General features: G+C 44.1%; 1 protein-coding gene across 9 annotated transcripts in view; it reads right to left on the bottom strand.

Annotated features, from left to right (window-relative positions):
• The window catches only part of PHC2 (polyhomeotic homolog 2), a 107,588-nt gene that overhangs the window by 59,015 nt on the left and 33,127 nt on the right, over positions 1-15,446 (bottom strand). For 2 of the 9 annotated variants that reach the window (XM_057299456.2, XM_057299457.2), the window contains exon 1: positions 10,165-10,269. The exons of 6 other annotated variants lie outside the window; for them this stretch is intronic. The gene's annotated coding sequence lies outside the window, so the exon portion shown is untranslated. Of the gene's footprint in view, positions 1-10,164; positions 10,270-15,446 lie in introns of those variants that run through there. One more of the 9 variants, XM_034960667.3, reaches the window with a different exon arrangement.

Here is a 15,446-nt window from a genome sequence, read left to right as displayed (position 1 = left end):
TGATCTTATTACAGGTCTCTGCTGCCCACAGGGCCTGAGACCAGCAGCTGGAGAAACGCTGATGGTTCTGCCCTCCCAGGAGCCGCCAAGTCTACGAAACACTAGGCCTTTGTCCCCAGTGTCAGGGAAATCCATTTGCTGTGGATTACAGCTGTGACAGAGGTTCCGGGAAAGCAGAGGGGAAGGATACTGAAAACCTCTCTCCAAATCTAGCCTAAAGCCCTGGGGTAAGGCAGGGTGAGGTTTTTCCTAATGGAATCAGAGCTGGGCAGGAAATGAGAAGTCTAGTCAGCCCCATCGTGGCTGCTGGTATTATCATGAGGCAGCTTGGTATGGAGAGTCTGAAGAGATGGGTGAACATATTCCTTTGCTGTGGCTCTGCTTCTCCTTTCTGGATGCCTCTCCGCCAGAGGCATAAGGCAGTAATAACAGAAGATTCAGACTCCCTAGACTTAGGGGACCTGGGGGAGGCCTCCTTACACCTCTCGGCTGCTGCATGAACATAAGTGTCCTGATTTGTTCCAGTCTGAAGCCACTGACTCACTGGGAGCAGTCCAAATGGATGCAGCTCAAACCATCTCAAAAGGTCCCTCCCTCTCCCTTGTCCTCTGCATGTTGCCACCTTTAGTGTCTCTAGAAACCAAAGTAAGTAAATGAAGGCCAACAAAAATAGAAGGGAAGGATGAGGAATTAAAGCTGGTCATATAGTCCTAGCAATCCAAACAGAATGATTTCATTGTGATGCAAAACACTATAAATTTAAATGAATAAACTTTCTGAAACCTTACTGTTTTCTTCCTAATTTATAAAAGGCAGGTTATATCAAGTATTTCTATAACAAGGTGGTGCTGGTTGGTTGAAGAATATGAGGAGGAAAAAGAAGGATTTGCTGTCTTTTGGAAGGGATGTACAGTGAAAGCCACACTGTGCAGATGCTGAATGCTTGGGGACGGGATGGATGAGTTTGTCTAGACTTGGGCAGCCCTGGACTCACTGCTGTAAGGCAGAGCAAAATATATTCTGTGTCTTCTATGGGCCCCTAATCAAATATAAGCAGTGTCCTTATAAAAGAACGCCATGTGAAAACAGGCACACACGGGGAGAAGTCAGCCACGTGAAGATGGAGGCAGAGATTGGAGCTATGCTGCCACCAGCCAAAGAACACCTGCAGCCACCAGAAGCTAGGAAGAGGCGAGGAAGGACTCAGGGGGAGCATGGCCCTGCCGACACCTGGATTTCATACTTCCAGCCTCCAGAACTGTAACATGATACATTTGTGTTGTTTTAAGCCACCCAGTTTGTGGTAATTTGTTAAGGCGGCCTTAGGGAACTATTATGCTGCCTAATACTCAACCTGACCAGCCTAAAAAGGTCAACTGAAACTAATGGTAAAAAAGGGTGCAAAGGCATTAAAAACAGCCTCGTTAATATCATGGCTTTGTATGCTCCAAGGCAAGGCTTCTCAAAAATGTGGTCCCTTGGCAACTCTCCAAAAATGCAAATTTTCAGGCACCACTTCAGACCTACGGAATCAGAAATTCTGGGAGCAGGGCTCAGCAGCCTGTGTTCTCACAGCCTTCTGGGAGATTCTGATGCTGATGAAGCATGAGAGCCACTGCTCTAAGGGGCCCCACTATCCATTTGAATATGAGATTTAAAAGGGGCAGTCATCATTGATGCCATAAGATGGTCATAATGAAGTCCCTGCAAAAAGGGGCTAGAATTTGAGATGGGAAGAGTTACCAAACATAGTTTCTTCCCTGCTGAAACCTCAAAATACCTCCACGTGGAAAGAAAATGTTGGCAGCACTCTGTTTAGGGATCTTCCTGTTTCTCTCCAGCTTCATTGCCTACCACGTGCCCCCACACAGCTGATTCCAGAATTAGTCATATGCTGTCTCACCCCTTGCCCAGACCTTCCCTCTGCCTGGGCCACTCCCCAGGCCCCTCACTCTCCATCTCCCTGGCCGGAGCGCATTCACCCTTTGCAGTTCAGCTATAACGTCTGTTCCTCTTAGGGACTTCCTTTTTGTACCCCAGCCTAGATTTGGTGCCTTCTTCTGAACTTTAATAGCATAGCAGGACAGCTGATTTTATTTACTAGGTAGTGATTCCATTATTTTTAGATTCCTAATGCCTAACATGGTGCCGAGCCAGCAACAGTAAGATTTTGTTAAATGAGGAATGAATAAAGCTTGAAGCTCTTTGGGAAGCTCTTCACCTCCTGATGAGGAACCCAAGGTTAAAATACCGAAACACACTGTGGAAATACCATGTTATCTGAGAAGGGACCTTTGAAACTATTAGTAGCCATTAGCACCTTTACTCAAATTTGTGGGTCCATATGGCTACTCTCAACAGGGCCTAGGACATGTAAATTTTGATTTGGGAATGGAGAGGGGAAATGAAAGATGAGTGGTGTTGAAGTGATGGGTGTGGGACTGTGGTCACTGCAAAAAGCAGATGTAGAAGGTCCTGGCCAAAAGGCTGGGACTAGACCCAGCCACACATTGACTAGGTGGGAGCTAGGCAGCAGCATTACGTGGAGATCGTAATACCTTACCCCGACCTCCCAGAGCTTCCGGAAAATGAAACAACATAAATAGGAGAAAGCATTTCGGAAACAAAAATCACACAAAGGCAAAGTATCATGAGAGAGAGTTTAGAAAAGGGGAGAGACGTTCTACTCCATAAAAATGAGCAAACATTGCCAGGGCAGGGTTTACATACAGTAATGCAACCCTGGCCATGTTACATAACCTTTCTGCGCCTCATTTGCCTCTCTGTAAAATGGACAAGAATGCAGACTTCATTGGTTTTAAATAATAGGTAAAACAATGCATTTAAAACATCCAGCACAGCTTAAGCATGGATTACAAAGAGAGTACATTAAGGTAGGATAGAAGTTGACTTTTTTTTCCCTCAGAGAAAAAAGATACTATCATTTCCTTCAATAAACTCAAAGTTAGATTTTGAGATCGGCTGGTCTCAGGTTAGATTTTGAGACCTGCTGGTCTCAGGCCCTGTGGGCAACAGAGACCTATAATAAGATCACTATCCAAGCCAGTTATAGTCAGCACAGTGTTCTCAGGTCTAGTAACTTTCTTGGGTCTAGTAACAGAATAAAAAATTTTTTTTTTTTTTTTTTGAGATGGAGTCTTGCTCTCTCGCCCAGGCTGGAATGCAGTGGCATGATCTCGGCTCACTGCAACCTCTGTCTCCCAGGTTCATGCGATTCTCCTGCCTCAGCCTCCTGAGTAGCTGGGATTACAGGCCTGCACCACCACACCCAGCTAATTTTTGTATTTTTAGTAGAGATGGGGTTTCACTATGTTGGCCAGGCTGGTTTTGAACTCCTGGCCTCAGGTGATCCACCTGCCTCGGCCTCCCAAAGTGCTGGGATTACAGGCGTGAGCCACTGTGCCCGGCCCAGAGTAAATTTTTTTATGTTATAATCTCAGTCAGCTCTTCCTTGTTTAGCCTTTGTAAGGGTATGCATTTTGGGGATTTATACATAGAAATCTCAGTACCAAGGTCACGAAAAAGACTGCTATAAAAAAAAGACCCCTGGCTGAGTGTGGTGGCTTATGCTTGTAATCCCAGCACTTTGGGAGGCCAAGGCTGGTGGATCACAAGGTCAGGAGTTCAAGACCAGCCTGGCCAACATAGTGAAACCCCGTCTCTACTGAAAATACAAAAATTAGCCGGCCGTGGTAGTGGGCGCCTATAATCATCCCAGCTACCCATGAGGCTGAGGCAGGAGAATCCCTTGAACCTGGGAGGCAGAGGTTGCAGTGAGCCGAGACCATGACATTGTACTCCAGCCTCGGTGACAGAGTGAGACTCTGTCTCAAAAAAAAAAAAGATCCCTATAAAAATCTCTTCAAGCTGGGTGTGGTGACGCACACCTGTAATCCCTGCTACCCAAACTGAGATGGGAAGACTGCTTGAGCACAGGAGTTCATGACCAGCCAGGGCAACATAGTGAGACCTCATCTTAAAAACAAAATCTCTCCATACTAAATCTCCCCACAGAGCACAACACACAGCAGAGACACTCAAAGTGTACATATAAAAAGCACATAGCACACATACAACAGGCAAAAACGGTGCACACAGCACGCACACAGCACACAGTGCACACACAGTGTGCACACAAAGTGCACATAGCACATACACAAAGCACACAGCACACAGTGCGCACACACATCACAGTGTGCGCACACACATCACAGTGTGTGCACACACATCACAGTGTGCGCACACACACCCTGCACACATACAAAGCACACACACAGCACATACACAAAGCGCACACACAGCACACGCAGCACACATGTGCATGTGCACATACACATACACACAGCTACTATTTCTAGAGTTGGCCATTTTCTCCTGCTCCTGCTCAGCCTTGAACTGGCCTGATGGTTAAACCGTAGTATGCTGGCCATTCTGCCACTGCTATGTCCTGACAAGTATGACTAGGCCAACACAGGGATCATGGGAAGTGGCTAATTATCAGGCTTTCAGAATAAAGTTCAAGGGCCTAAAAACTTATCTAGAAATTTTTTACTGGCCTTCTTTTTCTCTTCCTCCACCCCTGAAATCGGGCTGTATCTTAGGCCTACCAGTGGCCCTACAGGTACCACTTAACTCTTTGTAACTCTGGGGTCAAGGATTTTGCTGACTTTCATGAACACTAGCATTGAGAGTGCCCTAGAGAAGCAGTGACTGTACTGGGTGCCCTGTTTTCTTGTGAAGATCTGAGCATGCTCCCCCCAGAGCTTCTTCCAAGGATACAGCCTACCTCCCTTGGAGTTTCCCTTTACATCTCCTATAAGGAGACTAAAGGAATGGGGCTTTAAGCACTTTGATATATTCTAAAGAGAGACTGCCAGGGATAGATGGGGTGTCTCCCATCACAAGGGCCTTAATTAGGTATGTAGATGGTCTTTTATCCATTAGGAGGCCAGTATTTTCAGGCCAGCCACTGGTAAATGATAATAATTCTTGCCATTTATTGCTTGCTCAGGGACATAATATCATTTATTCTTCACAACCACCCTCTGGTACAGACACTACTTCCTCATTTTTCTCACAAGACAACTGAGATTCATAGAGGCCCTGTAACTTATCGGAGCCCCAGAGCTAGCAAATGGCAGGTGTAGGATCGGAAACACAGGTTTCAAAGTCCATGCACAAGAGGCAGAATTACTTGTGCTTATTCCGATCCAGGCCTCTCTGGGCCAGTCAGTTCTTATGAAGTTCACTTGGCTCCCATAGCCTTCTGTTTACTAGCCTATCTCAACAAGAGTCATCTCCCGCAGCAGCGTCAGTCTAAGGCAAATGTGTCAACTAGAACTCTCTCAGGCCCTGCCTGGTATCCCTGAAATCACACTCTGAGTAATAATTAGGGCATGTCTAACATTTGTAGGCCTTTCCTGTTCATAAGTATTTCAACATATATTATCTACACATAAGGTTGGTCCTGTTAGCAATGTTTACAAAATCATTTGCAATCATTTAATTGAAAAGTAATACAAAACAAAAACAACTGTCCCACAGGAGAGAGGGGATAGAGGATGCCCACCTTTCCTGAATGCCCACCACATGCTGGGCACAAGCTCAGAGAGGCAGCATAATTTATAAGAAAGAGGAGGAGCTTCATAGTTGGAGACAGCTGTCTTGATTCCTGTCTCTGCCCCAGCTAGAAGACCTGAGACAGGTTACTTAACCTCCACAGGCCTTGGTTTCCTCATCTGGGAAACAGTGCTAATGACAGCAATTTTTTTTTTTTTTTTTTTTTTTTTTTTTTTTTTTTTTTTTTTTTTTTTTTTAGACAGAGTTTTGCTCTTGTTGCCCAGGCTGGAGTGCAATGGCGCGATCCTGGCTCACCGCAACCTCCGCCTCCCAGGTTCAAGCGATTCTCCTGCCTCAGCCTCCCGAGTAGCTGGGATTACAGGCATGCGCCACCATGCCCGGCTAATTTTTTGTATTTTTAGTAGAGACAGGGTTTCACTATGTTGGTCAGGCTGGTCTCGAACTCCTGACCTCAGGTGATCTGCCCACCTCGGCCTCCCAAAGATTACAGGCATGAGCCACCACACCCAGCCCAGTGACAGCAATTATGAAGAGTTATTGGGAAAAGTAAATAAGAAAATGCAAGCACCTAAAAAATACGTAGAAAGAAAACACCCAGCACCATGTGCAGCACAGAATGGGCATCATTCTATCATGATCAAGTCTCCTCTGCCTGATTAATCCTTCCAGCATTGCTTTAGATCAGTGATTACATGAGGCAGCAGGTTCTGAGAGGTAAAGTAACTTCTAAGATCATAAAACTATGAAGTGGCATAAATCACAATAGTCTGAATCTGGAGCTCATGTCCAGGTTGTAACGTGGGAGTGCCTTGAATGTGGAGAAGGGAAGATTCTCAAACATGTGGGTTTTTAATCCCTTACAATTTTTGACTACACTCTTAGTCCTGGCTTGGACATAAACTTTACACCAGGCTCCCAAAAGCCCCATTCTCAAGTCCAAGAAATGTTCTTGTTAAAAAAAAAGAAAAGAAAAGAAAAAAAACCCCCTCACCTACAGATGAAGTTGGAAGAAGTGACAACCAGGACAGACGTAAGCCATGGGTTGTGCATGTGGTGGGTGTTTGGCAGGGTGTGGGGGGTGCGAAAGAGACGAAGCTAGTTGGTGATTGCTATTACTAGATTCAATCCCCCACGCAACTCCAAGCTCTGTGCAGTAAAAGCATTTTAGAAATCCAGAGCAGTGAATGTTCAATACACATTCTTCTTGGGGATATTGTTCATGCAATGCTTCATCAGTTCTCAGGGTGTTTGGATTAATCTTAAGCCTACATTACATTATAAACAGGAGTATAACTTGAACTTCCAGCTTCCTTTCTCTACTCCTTTCCTCCATCTTCTTTGGGACCGTTCCCTTTTGAAGGCCTCATTGCTTTGGCCCAGCCACCACTTAGAGGGCCCAGCCCTTCCCAGGACATTTCCTCCTGCTTGCTTCTGCCCTGGCAACTTGTCCTGGCAGCTGTTTCATAGCTCTGGAATCACAAAGCAATTCCAGAGTCCCCTGGGCCTAGCTCTGGGGCCTCCTTACCCTCATTTGCCCCAAATAATAGCCTTTAATTGCTATTAACATTCCTTTCTAGCAGAAACATAGCATGCACATCTGTGGTCAGCCTGTGATCTACTGTGACCACCGGCCTTTTGCTTCCTGCCGTATTTGGAATGTTCTATTCCATTTTATACTCGTAAGTTTGCCTTTCCTCTGTTAGCATACATCTTGGCTTTTAGCTTCTTGTATTTCTAACCTGTTCCCTATTTGCAGGGGAAAATTATCTAAATGGATAGGTCCCCCTCAACCTCCCATTCTTTCCAGTCAAGCATAACTCTACCCCACTTCTTTTATCGTATTTATGAAACGTAGGTAGCTAATTTTGAAATTAAAGTATGCAGAACTAGGACTACAGGGTGGAAATTATAAGAAGATAGATTTCAACTGAATAGAAAAGAAGTGCTTCCTAATCACTGGAGCTGTTTAAAAAGTAGAGTGGGGCTGGCTGTGAGGAAGTGAGTTCCTAGTCAGTGGAGGGGTTCAAGCAGAGGCTGGGCAACCATGGGGCAGGTGGAATTCGTGCAGCATCATCACTAGGGGCTCTTTTAACCATGGTAGCATATAATTCCGTGAAAACTTTTTACTGGACATCAGAAATCCACCTGAAATTTTAAGCTTTTTGCTTATTTTTAACTTATCCATTTATGGACATTTTCAATACTAATCTTGTTTTTCAAGCTGCAGGGCAGCTCCCAACTGCTTTTCACCATCTAGTTACTAGAGTAAATTCCATTAGTATGAACTTCTGGATGTTCATCATCTACTTAAGGTGGAGAAAAACACTGTTCTTATTTTATGGATAGGACAGCCACAAAGTGGTCAAGTATAAAAGTCCATCTCTTTTGGATTCCCACAACACTTGTCAGCTGCCCAACCACCACCATCCGCCCCTTCCCATATTTATTGAACAATTACTATATGTTTGGTACTGAATGCAATACAAACATGACTTGGATATTGACTCTATTTTTAAGAAGTTAACAGTTTAAGAGGAAAAATAAGAAAAGCACATAAATATAACAGGAGTCAGCATTTTTTTTTTTTTTCTCTGTAAAGGGACAGAGTATCTAGGTTAGGCCTTGTACACCACATATGGTCTCTGCTGCACATTCTTCTTCGGTTCCTCACCCCCTCCAACCATTAAAAAAATGTAAATACTATTCTTAGTTTGAGGGCCTTACATAAACAAGTTGTGACCTGGATTTGGCCCTTGGTTTGTGCACCCCTGAAATGCAGGAAGCTGTCAAGGGATAACTTTCACTTGCATCAGCTAAAGTTTCATTTGGGTGGATCTTTAAAGACAGGTTCGATCGGGACTTCGGAAATGGGGAGGGGGCTTTCTAGGTGGAATGAGATCTTTCTCATCACACATTGTCCCCTCTTTTCTATTTTTAGAGCAGAGATTTTCAAAGAGTGAGGTCTTATTAAAAATGCAAATTTTCAGGTCCACAGTGGTTCTCAGACTTGAGCACACAACAAAATCACCTGGAGGGTTTGTTAAAACAGATTGCTGGGCCCCACCCATCCCCAGACTTCTGAGGCTGCTGGTCCTGGGACCACACTTTGAGAACCACTGTCTTGGAGAATGGTGGGGAAGCAGAAGTGGAACAGAGATTGTGCTCTATTTTAATGTTTGAGAACTAAAAGGTAATGAAAGTCGCCACTGGAGAAGAGGAAGATGATCTGCACTTCAAGTCCTAAAGGCTTTGCAGAGCATCAAGTTCATTCCATTTAGTACATGTACTCAGAAAGGGGATTTGAGCCACTGTACGTTAGTGATGGCTTTTTTCTTTCGGGCAGGAGCTTTGAGCCTTGTTAGGCTCACCCACTGGAGACAGCAAATCACTGTAGGGGACTGTATGCTTGGGAAGATCTTTTCTTCTGAGTCTTGGTTATTGGCACATACTCTGCCTTGTTTCTGATACATCTGCATATTTTTTACCACTCCTACAAAATGGTCCCCTCTGCATCATGCCTAATACTATTCCCTTTGATCAGGAAAAAAAAAAGGCAGTGCTTCTATTTTATCATTTAAATTAAATATCTTCCAAAAATTCAGATGTGGAGCTCAGAGAGGCTGAGCTGAGGAGACAGAAGAAGGGAAAGACAAGCCAGAGAGAGTACACAGAGGAATCTCAGAGGAGGCAATGGGCAACCAGACACACGAGGAGTCGTTAATCTGGCAGACAATGAATGGCAAAAGGCAATTAGCTTGGCTGGGGTTGTAGCAAGCCAATGAAGTATGCTGTATTGCAACTGAGGCTCTAGTGTAAGGGCAGGGTCATTGCTAGGGAGCTCAAAAGGAAGGCAAGATAAGGGAGGTTAGAGGCGAGAAAGCCACCTGGGGCTAGCACAGAGGGAAAGGAAAGTGCTAACGGTCTTCATGGATATTCATTACCCAGTGGAAGCATCCAGGTGTGGCTGTGTACTTGCCAGGGCTCTGCACACTGTTATTCAGGACACAATCTTGAAAATGAACTAGGTGCTTCAGCTGTGTCCACACATACGTGCGCACACACACACACACATGCACATGCACATACACAAATGCTCTCTTTAGACTGCTGCCTCTTCATCCACCTGTCTAGTCTATGAGGTCCTAATGCAAGGTCCACATGCTAAACACTGGCGGAGTCATAACAGACACAGTTCTAAACTTCAGTTTATGGGCTCCCTTTCCTATCTTAAAGCATGCTTGTTTTTTCTGTTATGCCTCATTCACATGCGCATTCTCACGTTCTGTTCCTTGCAGGTGCTCTACGGCCATACTAATGGATTCTTATCTGCCTATATACATTCTCCAGACACACTCGTTTATTCACTTCACTAGAGTCATTCCCACATATTAAATACTACCTCTTGCTTCTAAAAAGCACTTCAAATCTCAAAGTTGCTTCTATTATAGCTCCTGTTCCTGCTGTCTGCAGGGCCCTCCTAGCTTTGCCATTATTATAAAAAGGAAAATGTACCAATATTGGTTTGACTGAGTAAAGAGCCCAACCCAAAGCAGATTGTCCTACCGTGGGATGCAGGTTTGTGGCTGTGGTGTCCCCGCCTTCAAGATCATCCCATTTATCTGTCTTTGTTCCACTCCCTCTCTCTTCCTGCACAACACTGCAATCACACACATACTCCGTGTTGGGAAAAAAAAAAGGACAGCCTAATTTCCTGATGATTATGTTGTTACCTAGCAACAGCCAATCAGGGGCTGGGCTTTTTGCCTGCAGTATTTCATGCAAATAGTTTGGAGAAATTGCAGGGTAACCCAGGCTGCTTAGTCTGTCTTCTCAGGGGACACATTACAGAATAAACCAACCCAAAAGGGGACTACTGAAGCCAGGCACATGCTTCAGATAGCAGGCCATCTGATCCCTTCCCTTGTCCCCTCGATCCTGTACCCCCTTACAAAAGCATGAGAGTTCCACAGATAGACACTCAGGGAGGCCATAAACTTGAAAAGAAGCTCATTAGCAGCCATCATTTTCCCTGGATCTTTGTTAGTTATCACTGATAACTGGCGCCCAGAGCAACCTCGAATACTCTGAAAACCCTACCTTCCTACTTCCTAGGAAGGCAAAGAATGCATGCTGCATGCTCAGTAGTTGTCTGGGAGGATGTGATGGAGAATCCTCAGCCCTCCTGTTTAGAAAGGAGCTAAGCCTGGCACTTCTACCCTGATTTAGAAGCCTCATCTGTGCCCATGCTGGCCTCAAGTGCATTCTTCCTGGTGCTGACTGGAAAATCCTCATTTAAATGGTTGAACAAAACAATGAGAGAAGCCACATCACTTATAAGACCTTTTCAAGAGGTTTTTTGTTTTTGTTTTTGTTTTTTTCTTCCAACAAGTACTGAGCATTTGATGTAAATCTTGTCAGGAGCCACACACACCAACTTCCTGTGCTCAGGGACCAGTGCAGTCTGTGTGGACCAGAACCATATGAAGTGGACTCAGGAGATAGTCTCCAAGCCTGTCTCCTCAGAGTGAGCAGGCTAGGCTTCAGAAGGTAGGTTGATTTTGCTGTCATTGTTGTTATTGACTTGATGCTCAGTAATCCAGAGCCAATGAAGGCAAGAATAAACGATGACCTCAGCTGCTGCACAGCTCTTCACTGTTCTCTTAATACCAACTCTACCCAGCAGTCTTGCAAAGATGTGTTGTGGGTTACATGGGGACAACGAAGAGATGGATCAGCCCACATCACCATCAGGAATGGAAAACCAATTCAAAATCCCTATCCTACTGATTTGGAGTTTTACATACTTTTAGTAAGACAATAGGTAATTATACTCCAATCATTAAAGGAAGTGGTGACAGCTCTCCAACCTCTGACATTCACAGCCTCAGATCCAGAGCCATATTATAGAACCAAAGAAAAGAACTGTCAATCTGCCTTTGTTCAGAAAGGCAGAGTTAAGGAATCTCACGTATCCTGGGGGTTGGGGAGGGCAATGGATAACTCTATTTCCACTCCTGTCCTATAATAAATTTCAGAAAATTTTTGAGTCAGGCACTTCTATCCTCATAGCCTTGGAATACATAATAGAAACCATATTTTACAGAAAAGGACACTGATGAGTAACTTGCTCAAACTTATACAGTTAAAAGGGGCAAAACTGGGATTAAAAAGCAGATCTTTTGACTCAAGTGAACTCTGATGTCCAAATAATCCAAGAACACCATCAAGTCTTTATAGCAGCAAAAGAAAAAAAAAGTAAAGGAAAAAGGGGAACAGCAACAGAAAGCCAGTTTTCAAAGTAAAAAAAAAGTCAACTTTTTGCACTTATCATAGGCACCAAAAGGTCTTTAAACTAGAGTTAAATGTTAAACCTTCAGTGACTCTCTCCTCCAGCTGCAAATCAGAACCACAGCAGTGCATGCTGGAAACACCAATGCCTGGGCCCCACTCCTGATCAACTAATTAACTAAGAATTTTTTGGTAGGGGGAGCAGAGAGGCAATGTTTTTATTTTATTATTATTCTTTTGAGACAAAGTCTTATTCTGTCACCCAGGCTGGAGTACAGTGGTACAACTGTGGTACAATTATGGCTTACGGCAGCCTGGAACTCCTAGGCTCAAGTGATTCTCTTGCCTCAGCCTCCGAAGCACAGGCACACACTACTGTACCTGGCTGATTTTTTATTTTTTATTTTGTAGAGATGGCATCTTGCTTTCCTGCCCAGGCTGGTCTCAAACTACTGGGTTCAAGTGATCCTTCTGCCTTGGCCTCCCAAAGTGTTGGGATTACAGGCATGAGCCATCACGCCCAGCCAAAACAGCGTTTTTAAAGCACTTCCCAGGAATAGCACAACCACTTTGGAAATCAGTCTGCCAATTTCTTATAAAACTAAACATTCATCTACCCTATAACCCAGAAATTCCATCCTTAGGAATTCACTCAAGCAAAATGAAAACATATGTTCATAAAAAGTCTTGTACAAATACGTTCATAGCAGCTTCATTCATAATAGCCCCCAAACCTGTGGTATATCCACACAATGGAATGCTATTCATCAATAAAGAGAAACAAAATATTAATATGTGCAATGACATGGATGAATTTAAAAAATACTATGCTGAGTAAAAGAAGCCTTATACAAGGGTACATACTACATGGTTCTATTTATATGGAGTTCTTAGAATAAAGTTAATCTATGATAGAAAAAAATCAGAGCAGTGGTTGCCTCTGTGGGGTATGGGGTGGGGAATGGCTGGGAAGGGGGAAGAGGGAATTTCTGGGGTGATGTTGATAGGGATTTGTACTACATCAATGCATGCCTCTGTCAAAATTTACAGAATAGTGTTTTTCAAATTTGTGCATTTTGTTGTATATACATTTTACCTTAAGATAAAAATAAATAAATAAATATTGAACTCTAGTTAATGATATACATACTGAAGTGTTTAGGACTGAAGTATCCTGATGCCTGCAATTTATTGTGAAATGCATTAAGAAAAGATGAACTGATGATGTATAGGGGGATGGACAGTTGGACAGATATGTGATAAGGCAAGTATGGTAAAATGTTAATTGTAGAATCTGGATAGGATACATGTGACATTCACTGTATACTTATTTCAACTTTTTGGTATGTTCAGAACTTTTCATAAGAAAATTTGGGGACAAATTACCCAGGCGATTCCAATGAGCAGACATTGGGGTAAAAGACAAATTTCAATTATCTTAGTTGAAAAGTGTGAAATGAATACTATAGGGCCCCTAAATCTCCAGAGATAATTGCAATCACACCTCTCCCCTCTCCTCCAAAATATCTGAAACATTGGAATAAATGTCCAGATTGAAACAAGACTTCCTAGTATTAGGCTAAATCATACAAAAACACTGTGGCCTACTTATCACTGGACTTATGTAGGACACGTCATTTAACATATGGCCTCATGGGACAAAATATTTGAAATTAGGACAGTCGTGGAAATTTTGGGCAATATGGTATCTATAATGCTTTAGAATTAAAAAACCTTAAGCCAACCTCAGTAGGTGTGACAGTAAAGTACGAATTCACCACTCAGTCTATGGCTTAAGAGCCCCTATTCAGCCCCTGCTTCTCCTCCAGGGTTTGTATCCCTAGTCTTCTCAGAGCCTGCTGTTTTCTGTAGCATTTCCCCATGGTGGGCCACAAATCCACAGGGTTAATGCAGGATCAGGTATTTGGAGAGGGAGAAGCTGGCACGTGGTACCTCAAAGGACCTGAATGGACAGTTGATTTTAATGGGGTGGGGAAGGGTGAGGGGAGGGGTAAAAGGGGAAATAATGCAGTCAAGTGCAATCTGGGGCCCTTATTCCCTGAGCTGCCCCATTTATTCTGCATAATTGCTTCATTTCCACTGCCAGTGCATCTCAGAATGAATTTCATTACCATTGCCTTGGATATCATATTGATTACCAGTTTCATCGATCCCTATCTTGCTAATTAGCATATAAATTAGCCATTTGGGGGAGGCATTAGGCAAAATTGAATTTTCTCCTTAATCTTCTTTCAGAAGGTAAATGAAAATGGATGTGGCCTGTTAAAGCCCATGGCCTTCCTCTGACACAATCTAAGTGCTGTTCACAGCCAAGGAACCCTCTCGTATGGGGAGAGGGTGGCTTGTGGAAGGCGGCTTCCTGCCCCGTAACTGATAAGAGCTGCGGTCAGAATCCTTGAAGAGTTTTCACAAAAATTTGATGTAGAGGCTTTGCAAGCTGAGATGCATTTCTTTGGAGGAGACACTCTGAGCTGACGGACAGCAGTGTCCTCCTCCCACACAGACACAAGAGGAGGCCCCTTGGTACAGCACTTCCTGTGGTGTTCACTTTCAAGGCTGAAACAGAGAATGCCACTCGCTCTTTGGTTTAGTGTTAACACGAGGAGTCTGGAATCAGATGGTCTGTGGGAAGGCCTGCTCTGCCTCTTATCAGCTGTGTAATCTTGAGCACATTCACCTCTCTAAGCCTTAGTTTCCTCATCTGTGAAATGGGGATAATCACAACACCTACTTCACTGAGTAGCTGGGAGGATGAAGAGAGGAACCATATATTCAGAGCATTCAGCACAGGGTCTGGCAGCAGCACCATCACCAGGCACCAGAGGCCAAATAAAAATCTTAGGAAATTGAATGCCAGGGTTCTCCAGAGGGAGCTGCTCAGCTCTGAAGTAAACATTACCAGGTGCTTAGTCCTGGGAACAGGTCACAGGCCAGTAGTTGAGGGCCACTTCTTGAGTCTTTGGAGCATGTTGAAAATGCAGAATCTTGGGCCCCACCCCAGACCTGCTGAATCTGAATGAGCATTGCAACAAGATCCCCCGGGTCATTCACGTGCACATTAAAGCTTAAGAGGAATTGTTTTGAGCCATCCTCTTAATTATAATCTTACCCTGTTAGACAAGGAGGAGACTTCGCAGAAAGGTTAAGTAACTTGCTTACAGTCCATCCATGGCAGAGACCAGATGAGGCCTCGGTCTCCTGACTCTGAGACTGGTCCAGATTCAGCTGTGGCCCTCCTGAGTCTGTTCCTCTGGCAGCACGGCAGCTCTCTGCCCTCTTTGTTTGGGGTGGTCTCAGTGGGTGGTTTTGGCCCTGCCTCAGGATACATCCACCATGCACTTTGAAAGGAGATATTCCTTTGGAATATTGTTGGGGGTTATGAAGCCTGGTTACCAGGATGACCTCTGCAGAGAATACTGATGCGACAAAGGAAAATACCCTTGATGACCTCTGCAAATGCTTGCCTGCCCTTTGAACTCAAAATGCTTCAGATAAGGATACACAAGAAATCGCAGACAGTGATGCCTCCCGGGGAG

The sequence above is a fragment of the Pan paniscus genome, chromosome 1 (genome assembly GCF_029289425.2).
Source record: "Pan paniscus chromosome 1, NHGRI_mPanPan1-v2.0_pri, whole genome shotgun sequence".
Classification (NCBI taxonomy): Eukaryota; Metazoa; Chordata; class Mammalia; order Primates; family Hominidae; genus Pan; species Pan paniscus.
The sequence above is the reverse complement of the archived record's forward strand: the minus strand, read 5'-3'. Positions and strand labels throughout refer to the sequence as shown.